Below are 14592 nucleotides of genomic sequence, written 5' to 3'. Positions count from 1 at the left end.
CATTTCTCATGAATAAATGCATTATATTTACAAGTTTCATTCTTGTCATGCAACAAGTTGAACCAGTTACTTTTAATCAAAATAATGTTATGCAAGATTTTATAGTCCAGTACTCAACTCAGTTATGTAAATAGACAAGGCAAGCTAAATGCTTTGTAGTCTGCTAAACATTTCGCTTAGTTAGAATGCATCTCTCACATAAGGCACAATCTTTACATTGAAAAAGGAGGTCCTAGCGATAACAAATATACAAACAAAAAGGAGTGTTAGTTTAAATCCTTGTTTAGTTTATCTGAAGTTGCATACAATAAACAGAGTTGCATTGTGTTCCAAACAACTCATATATTGCTTCATAATCCTGGTATCTTATTATTCTAGACTTCAGACCAAAAATGAGGTAACAGATTGAGCAAGTTTCTGTTTCATCCCTAGAGATACTTAAGGTGACACTACAAAGAAATTTAGGGCTGGGCACGGTGGCTCACACCTGCAATCCCTGCACTTTGGGAAGCTGACGCCGGATGTCGCTTAAGGCCAGGAGTCTGAGATGAGCTTAGCCAACGTGGTGAAAACCTGTCTCTACTAAAAATACAAAAAGTAGCCATGTGTGGTGGCATGATCCTGTAATCCCAGCTACTTGGGAGGCTGAGGCATGAGAATCACTTGAACCCAGGAGGCAACGGCTGCAGTGAGCTGAGATCGCTCCACTGCACTCCAGCCTGGGTGACAGAGCAAGACTCTGTCTCAAAAAAAAGAAAAGAAAGGAATTTTGTTCTACAAAGGTGACGTTACAAAGAATACACAATTTTAAGGGAATCATCTTCCCCATGGGTATGAATAGTTTTTAAATTTTTGGAATTAGAGATATACAGATTCCTTTTAAATTGTTATCTAAAATCATTATTGCTCAATAATTTTCTAGCAAGGGAAACAGACACAAAGTTTAACCAACTGAAATCTGGGTGGTAAAAATGCAGACAAGGGGTTATCTCGAGATCAGCATTCAACTCAAAGGCAGTCCAGTCCAGTGCCTTTTGTGTGTGTTTGTGTGTGTGAGTATGCATGCATGTGGGTAAATGATCAAAGACTCTTAATGAGACCTAAGATTTCAAAGTTCTCCTAAGCAAGCAAATGTACATGAAGTGCCTAATGCAATGTCTGGAATACGAAAAGTCCTCAATGTATGTCAGTCTATGACTCTGCATGGATGGAAATATTGTCTGTATGTCTGGATACCTCAGATAGATTTACTCAAGTCAGGCTTGCATTGCAGCTATAGAAAATTCCAGGCAGTTTTTTTATTCCTACCTGATTGCTCTTCTAGTCAATACCCCTTACTGACAAATGCTTCAGAAGTCACCCTTTCTGGCAGTTCTGGGCTATGCTCAGGGATCACTTGGGGGTCTTAAAAGCTGGGCAGAATCTCCCCAAAGCTAAGCCATTAAAACAACGTAGGAAAACATGGAGGAGAATGGGTATGGACTTCTTCCACGTGGGCGAAACAAGACAGTCGAGACAGTCATGAATCAAATTTTAAAATCAGGTCTACCCGATTTCGATGTCTTCATGACACATTCTATTACTCAACTTTGGAAAAGAATATCTTGAGTCGTGTGAATAAGCCTAGTACTTGCATTTTGAATGGGTCCTTCCTTTGGTGTTTACAGTTCAGAAACAATGGAGATACCAAACAAGATAAGACTAAGCCACAGAGATATCTAAAAAGCTGCCATCAATCAAACCTCTTTGTGAAGCTGGTTAGTTCAGCTTCCATTGTTCTAAGCAGCAGGCAAAAGAAACAAATAAAATCCAGCTGTTTCTTCACTCTTGCACCAGGTGAGTCCCAGTATCAATACTTTATTCATTGTGGATTAAGGGGAAAGTGGCCTTCATTTCCTTTCTCATTCCACTTTGAAACCTCAGATTTCTTTCTTTCTACCAGTGATACCCAGTTGGTGAGTCATAGCCACCTGGGCTCTAGTTCTGGCATTGCTTGCAATGTAATCATGAGAACCTGATAGATGGTGTTAATAGCAGAGTTAATCAGGGATCAAGAAAAAATACTTTTAGATTGCTTACCTTTGGAGGGCTTTGCTATGTTTAAAGAAAGTCAGTTTTTGACACTCAAATTTAATTTGCTGTCCTATACAGCAGTCTTTTCACATGATAATTCTTTTTCACAAAATAAAGGAATTTAGTGCGCTATAAGTTTCCTGAATGGTGGGATGTTGATAAAAGTAAAGCTATGAATTGGGGAGTCATGTGAACCAGAATTTAATTGCATTTGTGCCACTTGGTGTTAGACCCTTTCTCTACTCATATTAACTCTACCTCTGTTGTTCATAGTTTCCTTACTTCAAATTAAAATTAGAATACATTGGTCTCTAGAACTGTATGATTTTTGTGAACTCTAGAAAAACATCTTTTGGGATGGATTTCTAGATTTAGAAATGCTTTTTGCATTTATTAACATCCATAACCCAGGAAATGAAAATAATAAGAAAAATATTTTGGTAAGACAGAAAATCTGTTTTCATTTCTCCTTTTTGATATTTGTAATTGGTCGGAGCAGAAAGTTCTTGTGTGTTCTTGTGTGGGCATATATGTGCTAATGAATTTGAGATGAGGAGCCAATGTCTTTAAGGAAACTCTCCCTTATGATGTTTTGCAAACATGTATATTCTCTTCCCTCTAGATTCAACTTTGAATAAACACTGTGCTCTCAGCCAAGGAAGAGTAAATCTAGCATTAGTCATGACTGTCCTGTTTCGCCCACGTGGAAGAAGCTCACTTCCATTCTTCTCCATGTTTCCCTATATTGTTTTCAATCTTTCATCTTTGAGAGATTCTTCCCAGCTTCTAGAACTCCCAAGTGATCCCTGAGCATAGCCCAGAACTACCAGAAAGAGTATTTCTCCAACAAGTTTCCAAAGTATTTGTTGGTATGGGGTATTGACTACAAGAGCAATCAATAACTGTGCTGGGAGTTTTCTATAGCTGCAATGCAAGCCTGACTGTAATAAATCCATCCAAGGCACCCAGACAGGCAATATTTTCATCCATGTGCTGAGGCCTTTGCATATTCTGGACAATGTGGGTTAGGCACTTCATGTACCTTTCTTTGCTCAGTCTTCATTAACAGCTTGGTGAATTAGGCAATAATATCGTAGTCTCCACTTTGTTGAGAGTTTAGGTAACTTGCTCAAACATTTGCCCCTGGTTCCAAATGCTGCAGTCTTAACTATTTAAAACATTGTTGGCCAGGCAAGGTGGCTCACGCCTGTAATCCCAGCATTTTGGAAGGCTGAGGCAGGTGGATCACCTGAGGTCAGGAGTTTGAGACCAGCCTGGTCAACAGGGTGAAACCCCATTTCTACTAAAAAGAGAAAAATTAGCTGGGTGTGGTGGTGCACACCTGTAATCCAGTTCCTCGGGAGACTGAGGTGGGAGAATTGTTTGAACCCAGGAGGCAGAGGTTGCAGTGAGCCAAGATCATGCCACTGCATTGCAGGCTGGGTGACAGAACGAGACTCCATCTCAAAAAAAAAAAAAAAAAAAAAAAATTATCATCTGTACTGACAGCCCAATGGCCTGATAGATGATTAATTAAGAGTATTTTAACCCCTTTTACCTAATAAGAAGATTTGAATTCTTCTCCTGATGTGCTTACGTCATGTGTTTTCCAGATAAATACCTCCAAAACCCCCCAAGGTGAACCTCTCAACAACCAAAACCAAGACATGAGCCAGAGCCTAAACAGAGGAAAGAAAACAGAAGAGAGGATTCTAGTGACATATCTGGTCATCATTCCAAGCAACCTAGCTGAACTTTTGCATTGACAACAATTTTCTCCAGAGCATGTTTAAATTTACAAGTTGGTTTGCAACAAAGCTTTTCAAAAAGAAGTCTTTATGATGGTAAATCTTTAAAAGAAATGTGTTCTAGACCAAGAAAGGCAAACCTTTCATGTCTTGTTTAGTCTCTAGCATGCTTGTTTGCAAAACACAAGCTCCAGTCTGGATGTTTCCGCAGTCAACTGACTGTCTTAGAGAATATCTCAAAATCAATCTGTCCCCGTGCTTGCTTATGATTCTGCGGTAATCCTCTGTTTGTAGTCACAAGTTGTCAGGAGAATGTCATGTAAGGCATGGTATGAAGACTTAAGAAATCTTGAAATCAGAAACCTCAATTTTCTTTCTCTTGAAGTGTTTCTAAGGGATGAAAAAGGAGAAAGGAAATTAGCATCTACTGTTACCTCATTTAATTCCTTCAACAATCTTAAGGGTATTATTGTCTCCATTCCTCAAGAAAAGAAACCAAGGCTCAGAGAAAAGGACTCACCTGCCCTGTGACCGATGACTGGGGGTCCCGGGTTGGGACCCAGAATTCTGACTCGCACCAGTGCTGGCTCCCTTGTGTCCCAGGGATGGGCAGGACAAGAACATCTTCTTTAAAACTTTCTGTTTGTTGGGCACCTCCAAAAACCCTTATAAATTATTGCTTAAGTTATTTTCACATAATAATTTCACTAAGTCCATTGAAAATTAAAATTTTAGAATCTCTGTTATATGGCTAGATCAGTACTATACTACCCAAGTCCCTGGAAAAAGTGAAATTATAAGTTTTGACTACATGGGAGAGCTTTGGTGCCTCATACACTTGCATTAAATGCAGTATCCTGTAAAATAATAGAATATGTATTTGTGAGAGTAAAAATTATACATGCAGCAGTCCATAAGAGAATTAGATCCAGAAACTATAATTTGAAAGAGTTCTAAACTCTTAGAACAAATTGATTTAAATTTGAATAATACTTACTAAATATGAATTGATGGAAAGTGAATATTTATAACCCCCTTTTGTGAATTGCAGTAAGCTGACATTTGTTAGCTCCTGACGCATTAGCTTTTCTGAGTCAAGAGCTAAAGGTCCCTTGAATTACCTGACAGTTAATCATACATAGATGTGAAGTCAAACGTCATATTCCACTAAGTCTAATTTGCAGTTGCAGGAAGGGTGGACAATTTTGCCTAAACATTTGACAGATTTGGAATGTCTCTTGCCATAGACATTTAGCATGAACCAGCTTCATTGTCCTAGTATCTGTCACACAGAAATGGTCCCTTGCGTGGCTTCTAATGGATTTACTGCAAAGGCTGTGAGGAATGAGTCACACTCAGGGACACGATGACACAGGAACAGCTTCTACAACACAATCCTCTGCAATAGAGAAAACTGTGCCTCTCCCCAGGGACCTGCCTATAAAGTTGGTCTCCTTTCCACTAAGGAGGCATTCCTGAGAGCCCCACATAGATTAAGGACAACTTCTCTAGGTAACTACTAAAAAATAGGGCCAACAAACGAAATCTTTGGGATATGAAATATTAATGTGATGGGAATTACCATAATAAGAAACAATTGAGTATACACTGTATTACATAAGTGAGGCTTAAAAAAATAACACTTGAGTTCCGGGCCTTTTTTTCTTCCTTGGAAAATGCCTTGAAATCTTTTCCATCAATACAGTCTAACTGTACAGGTTATGGGTGACAAATAGTTTCAAGGTAAATTGCAACTTAGTTGGTCAAACTGTTTCAGTAGGAAAAAAAAAATGACAATTTGAAAGAGTTCTGGAAGAGCTAATGCTAAACAGTTCCATCTTGACCTCAAACCAATGCAATCTGCAAACAAGTCAATATGTGAACCCAAAGGAAGAAGTCCACGCCAGCCTAAGAAAGAGACAACTTTTCCTTCTCTGGAATCAAAATGCTCCATGAAATTAAATCACTGATCAAACATTGGGGAGGCAAAGACTGTTGAAATGTCAGTTAAGATTCTTTAACCGCAAATCTGATTCACCATGGGTTCAATGATAAGAAATGGTATCTGCCCAGCTGGAAGTCCAGTGTGGAATGGCTTCAAGGTTGGCTCTATTCAGGGACTGTCTCTCAATTTTCTGTTTAGTGGGTGTTGCCCGAGGCTGGCTTCACTCAAGGGGGTAAAAATAAGTATGGTCATTCCAGGCCTCATATCCATTTACACAACATCCTGGGGAAGAGGTTTCTGGAACCTCTAGTACTAATCCATATACCATGGGAATGACAGGTACTGATTGGCTTCAACCTGAATTCCTTAAATTAATCTTTGTGCAAAGGAGGCTGGGATGACCTTGATTGAGTTAAAATAGTCCGGGCTCCACCTGTGGAGTGGAGGATGAGATCAGTTTCCTACAACCCACATCCTACACAATGGGTGAGGGATAGAAGGAATGCTGGAGACTATCACATGCCCGCCGATATTCATGAAATCTTGGTCTTTTGTGTTTCACAAACTCTTAGGAACATTGTGAATATTTTATGTATGTGAAGGTTTTTCAGAGAAATGTATTGTAGGGAAAACAAAAGGATCAGTGAGTTTAAGCTTTCAGGATAACTAAGAACAAGTACTCTCTGCTCCCCTGCATTACACTTTTATTCTTGTGCTGTGACAGCAGACCGTCCTCCCCTATTGGCCACTCCCCGTGCCCCTGCTAGTCCTCTGGGGGGTCTGTCATTCCCACTGTGGCCACTGTTGAAGTGACTTGCTTCCTACAGGGACTGACCAGCTTTGAGCAGGTGGCACCTGCCAGCCCCTTTGCTGCAGGCCACTCCCTGTGCTTCTGGCTTCCTGCTGTAGGGTTCACTGTGGATGCCTAAGGAAACCTGCCAGGCAGTGTAGGAAAGTTCACACCTACAGAGCCCCAGAGGCATCTTGTATCAACTTCCCTTCCTTTCTTCTTCCACTCCCTCTGCCCCTCATCCCAATCCCTCCTTTACCAAATAAATGCCTGCCTCCAGGGTTGGAATCAGACTGTGCTTTCGGGGATGCTCTGGACGGCCTTACCTCTTAGGTAACATTTGTGTAGCATACGTCTACAGCGGCGAATGTAAATGTTTCCTTGCAAACACATACATGAACCAGCTCCCAAACTTCTGAAGACTAAAGCAAATTCAAGTCTTGAATTCTGTGCAAAAAGACAGATTCCCTATTCATTGGAATGTCCTATGTAACACCCTTCTCTCTCCACATCCCATCATCTTTCTCCCTAGACAGTAGCTGTCTCGTCATTTTTATCATGTCTGGCCCACAAGTTACCTATATATGTGCATTCTCAGAGGGTTAAAGTGGCTCAGAAGAAGTTTAAAATGAAAGTGGAGGTCAGATACAGTGGCTCATGTCTGTAATCCTGGCACTTTGGGACGCAGAGGAGGGCAGGTCACTTGAGGTCAGGAGTTCAAGACCAGCCTGGTCAACATGGTGAAATGCCATCTCTACTAAAAATACAAAAATTCTCCAGGTGTGGTAGCAGGTGCCTGTAATCCCAGCTACTTGGGAGGCTGAGGCAGGAGAATCGCTTGAACCCAGAAGCCAGAGGTTGCAATGAGTCAAGACGACACCATTGTACTCCAGCCTAGGTAACAAGAGCAAAACTCATCTCAATCAATCAATCAATCAATCAATCAATCAATCAATAAAGTGAAGGTAGAGATGAAGCTATACTGAAGGAACAACCAAAGTGAAGGAACTGGAGAGACAAGCTCACGCCAGGGATGACCCATGTGAAAGGAGACGACCGCTGGAAGGCTCGCATTGTTACACCCAGACTCAGCCCTGTGAAGATTTAGCTTTCGTCACTGGCCTGCTGCCCAAGATAGGTAGTAATATCACCTGAAGGGAGGCTATGGGAATCAGATAAAATAATGTATTTAAAGTCCTTATTGAGCAGACACTGTACAAATAGTTCCTATGCTTATTTGGTTGTTTTCTTTCTTTCTTTTCTTTTCTTTCGTCTTTTGAGACAGAATTTTGCTCTTGTTGCCCAGGCTGGAGTGCATTGGTGCAATCTCGGCTCACTGCAGCCTTTGCTTCCCAGGTTTCAGTGATTCTCCTATCTCAGCCTCCCAAGTACCTGAGACTACAGGCTTGCACCACCAGGCCTGGCTAATTTTGTAATTTTAGTAGAGACAGGGTTCCACCATGTTGGCCAGACTGGTCTCAAACTCCTGACCTCAGGTGATTCGCCCGCCTAGGCCTCCCAAATTGTTGGGATTACAGGCGTCAGCCACTGCGCCTGGCCTATATTTGGTTGTTTTCTTACTTAGGTCTCTCTTACTCCCCGAAGAGTTTAAAGCATCTCTCCTTGAGAATCTCTCAGCAGTCTTACACTCCAGGCTGATATTATTGCATGTGAAGCTGGACAAATACCTGCAGTGATCAGAACCTCAGCTGGAGCTTTAGGTGCAGAAAGGTAATTTTTACTTCCTTTATCTAAGAAAATTTAAGGAAAGTACAAGCCACCGAGCAAACGCTTAGTTGCTCCTGAGCACACAGCACTGCCTGTGTGCTGGACGGTGGAGGGGAAAGAGAGGGAGGGAACAAAGAACAAAAGCAGCTCTACCCGCAACTGGGAGAGTTGTTCTGGTTGCTATAGATGCTATAGAGGCAACATTCAAAGTCATTGACAGTCTCTCTAAAGTCTTTTTGTGATTTTTCCAAAGGTTTTAACTCATGACTTCAATGGTATACTACACACCAGGGAATATGAGAACACGACATACTAACCAATGCTTTCTCCCCGAGAGGCGAACATTGAAAAACCACAGTGAGACATCAGGTATCCAGAAGTATTTTTTGCAAACATTTGTTTCTACTGAGGGTCATTTGAGCTCAAGTTTGACCAAAAGTATTTTAGATGATTTTACATTTTATTGATTTTTTTCAGATCTTAAGCCACATAAATATGTTTTTAATTTGAAGAGAAAAGTTATTCATTAGGCTTGCGTGTACTTTCTGCTAAACTAATTGTCGTGTTTAGTGATTGTGTTTATAACATTCATAGAAATAAGTGATGCATGCATTTCTTATGATGTAGTAAATTTTAGCTGAAGGCCTTCAAAATCTGACAGACACCACTGGCAAAACCTGAGGTGCTGCAATTACAGGCCCAAGAAAGACCCATTCTATTTTATCTGTATAGCAAAAATTGTAGGGAGAATTTCTATTGATTTAGCTACGCATTTGTTTTCAAAGCCTCTCTGTGGTTTAAAAATCCCTTGAGTGGAGAAGGAAGTTGTATGGAAAAGCTCCTTATCTTGGGTGGTCATTAGTGGGATCAAAGCAATGCCCAAAGTCTGCTTTGTTAGGGGGGAAAAAAAGACAGTCATGAGCCGCACACAGATGACATGGGACTTCAGCATTGTTAGTCAACCCTTGATGTTTGTCACTCTTAAACCTTAGTAGGAAAGGTGAGTTAGTAAATACATGAAAGGAAGTAATGATTCGTTGTTTTTGTTTCTATCATTCAAAGAGAAAACTACTAATGTTAGTGTTTCAGGTACTTTTCTCTTATTTTTCCTTTAATAAATTACCTAGTGGTAAGCTTGAAAGAGTAAGCAAGAGGCTCTCCACAGCACAAAGTCACCCAGCAGAATGGGAGCAGCTTTGCAGAGAGAGCAGGGCTCCTTTCAGAGGCACCTGGGTGGACTGGCTCACTCCTGCTGGTGGCAGCCAGGAAAAGGGGCCACGAGTGCTCGGGGTTGTTGGATCTTGTAACCTTCCTGGTCACCATCACCAGTCCTGAGCTGGAACTGTAACTTAGGGTGTGGCATAGGAGTATAGAAACTTGAGCTTTACAACTGGACAGGAAGACATTCCAGGAACCAAAATTGTATAAATCAAAAAGAAAAATGTTTTGGTATGACAAAGCAAAGTCATATGTAGTACACTCTTTACAATTAAATGTCAAATGTCAACAAAATGTGGAACCAATGGTAAAAACAAATGGATATACCTCAGCATATACTGTGACATATTGCACATTTATTTGGGCCTTTCTCCGCTGCACAGCTGTTGGTTTGTTTTGTTTTGTGATCTGATTCTTAAGTCTCTGTCCTCTCTCTCTCTCTCTCTCTCTCTCTCTCTCTCTCTCTCTCTCTCTCTCTCCTTCTGATTGTTGAATTGTGGAAAATACCAAAACCTATCCATAGTTCTAGAATTCCAGGATAATTGCTTCTCATCTATTCATGCAGATCATCTGTTCGCACAACTTATTATTAACATACATGTAGTGAAAAATATTTCTGATTTACTACTTTCTGACACTCAGCCTTCTGTTCCTGAAATAATCAAGCTAATCATTTCTTTTGAAGCATCCCCTATTCCCTTCTTCCCTAAATCACTGTGTGTTTACGTTACCTTTCCTAGGCCAGTGCCTCTGCCTGGAAGTCCCCAGGCAGCCTGGACTCCACACCATAGTAGTAGCACTGCAAGTTACTAATGCTCCCTAGGCCTGGGTCTCCTGGTCTTTGAAATGGAGAGAACAATAACAGTAACAGTAATAGCTACCTCATGAATTACTAGGATTGACAGATATATAATAGCTAATATCTATCATGTTAGGCATAGTCCTAAGTGCTGCTCATATATTGTCTAGTTCCTTCCTCATAGCTATCTTATTTACCACCAAATGGGATACTGTTATTATCCCATCAAACACATGGCAAAATTGACATTTAGAGAAGTGAGCTAACTTACCCAACTACACCCAGCTATTAATAGTAAATGTGGGCCAGGTGTGGTGGCTCATGCCTATAATCCCAAAACTTTGGGAGGTCAAGGCGGGTGGATCACCTGAGGTCAGGAGTTCGAGACCAGCCCGACCAACATAGCGGAACCCTGTCTCTACTAAAAATACAAAATTAGCCAGGTGTGGTGGCAGGTACCTGTAATCCCAGCTACTTGGGAGGCTGAGGCAGGAGAATCGCTTGAACCCGGGAGACAGAGGTTGCAGTGAGCCAAGATCGTGCCACTGCATTCCAGGTTGAGCAACAGAATGAGATTCTATCTCCAAAAAAAAAAATTAAATGCACAGCTAGGTATGAACTCTGGAAGGCTGCATCTCAGGTCTGTCCTAATATCAGTGTATTCCTATCATGAAACTATATTAATTATATTTGTAGCAGAGTATGTGATGCATGGTACTTGCTAAGTCAATGTTTATTAATTTATCTTTTTCATAACTTTATCTTATTCCTTAGAATTCAACCCTGTCAGCCAGACGGAGGGTCTCCCACATGCTGCAATCTGCTCCATGCTCTGTGCTGCTCTGCTGGGCTGTCACTGCTCCCTGTGTGTCTCTGCAGGCGAGGTCTTCTCCCCGGTAATTGCTAGTTTACTTGTCTCTCCCACTAGCCTGTAAGTCTACTGAGAACTTATTAAGAACGGCATCTCTCTCAGCTCTGTGCCCTAAATGCCTAACACATTTTAGGGATTCCATAGAAATCTGGCGAACAAACGAGAGGACATGTGAATGTCTCCCTTTGATCTTTCCCCTGGAGCAAGCAGTTTTCCCCACATCTCTCCCTGAAGCGAGGCTTCTGTCTGAGCATTGGCCTGCTGTCATCTCCTAGAGATCAATGGTGATTTTAGAGATAATAAAGATAACAGAGCTCTGGGATAGTATTTTTTTCTAACCAACTACAAACAAACTCAACATTTTACTAGCAAAGCTCTGCATGTTTTTTTTTGTTGTTGTTAAAGAACCAAACCATTTTAATGATTTTTTAAATAATGTTAAGGAAAACAAAATAGGTCTCTTTAAATGTTTTATCTAAAATGAATCAATTTCTGAAAGTTCACAATCTTCATCCATGCTACAATGTCATCAGGATATTGGTTTTATTGTGTGTTTTGTAGTTTCTGGTTATAACCCTCCCATGTTCTAGTGGTCTATTTTTACAATGTATCTTAGAAAAAGAGGGAGAACTGTATGTTTCTAGCAGGCAGAGTTGAATAGTGTCATATTCCCTAAAAATTTTTCATTCTGTTGAAACAGTTCTGAGGTACGCACTATTAGATAGATTTATTATTACCTCAACTGTTAGTCATTTGGATGCATGACACCATTGAGCTTAGTGGGAGTGGGATGGCCAAAAATGACTCAGAATGAATTTGGATGCAGCCAATCACAAGCCAGGTCTCAAGAGCACTGTTGCCTGCTCTCAGTCTGCCAGCCTGAACCACATCACCTCAGTCATCCCTCAACTCTGAGATCCCTGTCCTACTCAGTGGCATGCAAAGTCAGCTGCCCAGATCCCAGCAGGAATGCAAGAAAGAAAATATTAGAACTTCTATTTATGGTTATTTTAATACTTCATTAAAGAACAAAATTTCAGCAAACTGAGTTTTAAAGATCAAATTGGCTTTTGTCAGTGATTCATGAACTGGGCAGCATTTGGTCTACAGAATAGGCAGGCACTTTGCTGGGTGTGGCATAGCAGTCATGTTTTGTGTGGTAGTTTGAACAGAAACAAGGAAACAGCAAGTACAAAAAGCGGAATGGTTAACGTCAGGTTACGTTTCTTGAATAAGTTAAAGCAGAGGGGACTGCATCATAAAATGAGTGAGTCCATTTTGGGCTGGTTCATTGGGGCCTAATGCAGGAACTCAGTCCAAATCAATGGCTGTATTAGGCTATTTTCTGTTGCTTATAACACAATACCCAAAACTGGATAATTTGTGTAAAAAAAGGAACTTGCTTCCTACAGTTATGGAGGCTGAGAAGTCCAAGGTCAAGAGGCTGCATCTGGTGACAGTCTTCTTGCTGGTAAGGTCTCTTTGCAAAGTCCCCAGGTGGTGCAGGGTATCACATGACATGGAGCTGAGCATGGTGATGTGCTGGCTCAGGTCTCCCTTCCCCTTCTTATAAAGCGACCACTTCTCTCCCTGTGATAACACATTAATCCGTGAATAAATTAATCCCTTCTTGAAGGAAGAGCTCTTATGATACAATCACCACTTAAATGTCCCATGTTTCTTTTTTCTTTCTTTCTTTTTTTTTTTTTTTTTTTTTTTTTTTGTAGAGATAGGGTCTTGCCACATTGCCCAGGCTGGTCTCAAACTCCTGAGCTCAAGCAGTCCTCCTGCCTCAGCTTCCCAAAGTGCTGGGATTATAGGCATGAACTGCTGCAACTGACCCCATGTTTCAATACTACCACATTGGGGAATAAGTTTCATGAAATATAGGGGACACATTCAAACCATAGCAATGACCTTTCATAAATTTTATTTAACAACTTTTTTTTTTTTTTTTTTTTTTTAAGATGAATCTTGTTCTCTCTCCCAGGATGGAGTGCAGTGGCATGATCTCGGCTCCCTGCAACCTCCGCCTCCCAGGTTCAAGCAATTCTCCTGACTCAGCCTCCCAAGTAGCTGGAATTACAAGCACCTGCCACCACACCTGGCTAATTTTTGCATTTTTAGTAGAGATGGGGTTTCTCCATGTTGGCCAGACTGGTCTCGAACTCCTGACCTCAGGTGATCCACCCACCTTGGCCTCCCGAAGTGCTGGAATCACAGGCGTGAGCCACCACACCAGGCCTAACAAATTTTAAAGTTCTATTTTTGTGTGTATTTTTAAATATACACAATATATTCAGAGAGTAATATATATTTATAGCTTATAAATGAATATACATGCATTAGAGATTCTCAAAACATTTCTATAAGTAGGGTGCATCCCCAATAGAAGAAAAAAGCAGGTTTCAAGCAATAAAGAATGTATGAAAAGCTAGAGGTCAACCAGAGAGCCCAATGCATTTTATTGGTTAGGTGTGATGTGTGTAATTTTTTTGCCACAGGCTCAGGCAGAGTGTGAGACATTTGCAAGTGGAACAGCAGGAGATGGTGGGGCTCAAGTGACTAGGGGAGCAGGGGACTGGGCACTTTGAGAAGTAAGAAGACTACCTAGGCAAGGCAACTGGGAATCCACCCAAGTTAGTCTTTCTGAAAGATAATTCTGCTTCAATTTAATTTCCTTTGAAAAAAGAAGAAAGGTTTTCTTGGAAAATCACAGCAGATTATCCATGGAATTAGTAAATCTTTGTCTTGAGTCCTATCTCTGTAAGTAAATTCCGAAGTGGTTTAAATTCCCAAGCTTAATCTTTCAAGAAGATCTCCTGTATTGTCATCACACTGCAGAATGTGTCTGTAAGGGGAAGAAATGAACTTGAAAAAAAAATCCTTTTGTAACAATAATCTTGAAACTCTTTATCTCTATTTGATGCCAAGGAGAGAGGGGGTGACTGCTTCCCAGGAACCTTAGGGAGACGAGAACTCACAGGTTGTTTTCGGGTTCATGTCTGCTGACCGTACATGAAGACCTAGCTCTCTAATCCTGCCTGTGTGGGGGTGGGGGAGGGAGGTGTGCTGCAGAGAACGGGATGAAGTGAACTGGATCAGAATGTCACTGGATAGATTGGCTTCCCATTTTCTTTAGAAATAATCATTTGGAAAGCTAGTTAATTGATGTATCAAGTATTTTCCCCCGAGACTCAGACTCTCAGCCACTTATGTATTTCCTTCCTTTTATGCAATCACTTACCTTGCCTGAAATTCTATGACCTAAGGCAAAATTATTGAATAATAATTACTTACTCAATCCTTACTTTTCAAATAAAATAAGGAAACCAGAAGGCAATTGTTTTCATTTAAGATTTCTGTTCGAAGTGGAAATTGTCTAGGTATATGAAACTCGGTATATTTTTTATTTTAAAA

The 14592-nt window shown here is 40.8% G+C and overlaps 1 long non-coding RNA gene across 1 annotated transcript in view; it reads left to right on the top strand.

Moving 5' to 3' along the window:
* LOC104670217 overlaps positions 1-14592 on the top strand; it is a 73512-nt gene that overhangs the window by 47433 nt on the left and 11487 nt on the right. The window contains exon 3 of the long non-coding RNA XR_004055623.1: positions 11076-11197. This is a non-coding gene — a long non-coding RNA (uncharacterized LOC104670217). The remainder of the gene's footprint in view (positions 1-11075; positions 11198-14592) is intronic.

Source organism: Rhinopithecus roxellana, chromosome 21 (assembly GCF_007565055.1).
Source record: "Rhinopithecus roxellana isolate Shanxi Qingling chromosome 21, ASM756505v1, whole genome shotgun sequence".
In the NCBI taxonomy this organism is placed as follows: Eukaryota; Metazoa; Chordata; class Mammalia; order Primates; family Cercopithecidae; genus Rhinopithecus; species Rhinopithecus roxellana.
This window is presented reverse-complemented; position numbering and strand designations above follow the sequence as displayed.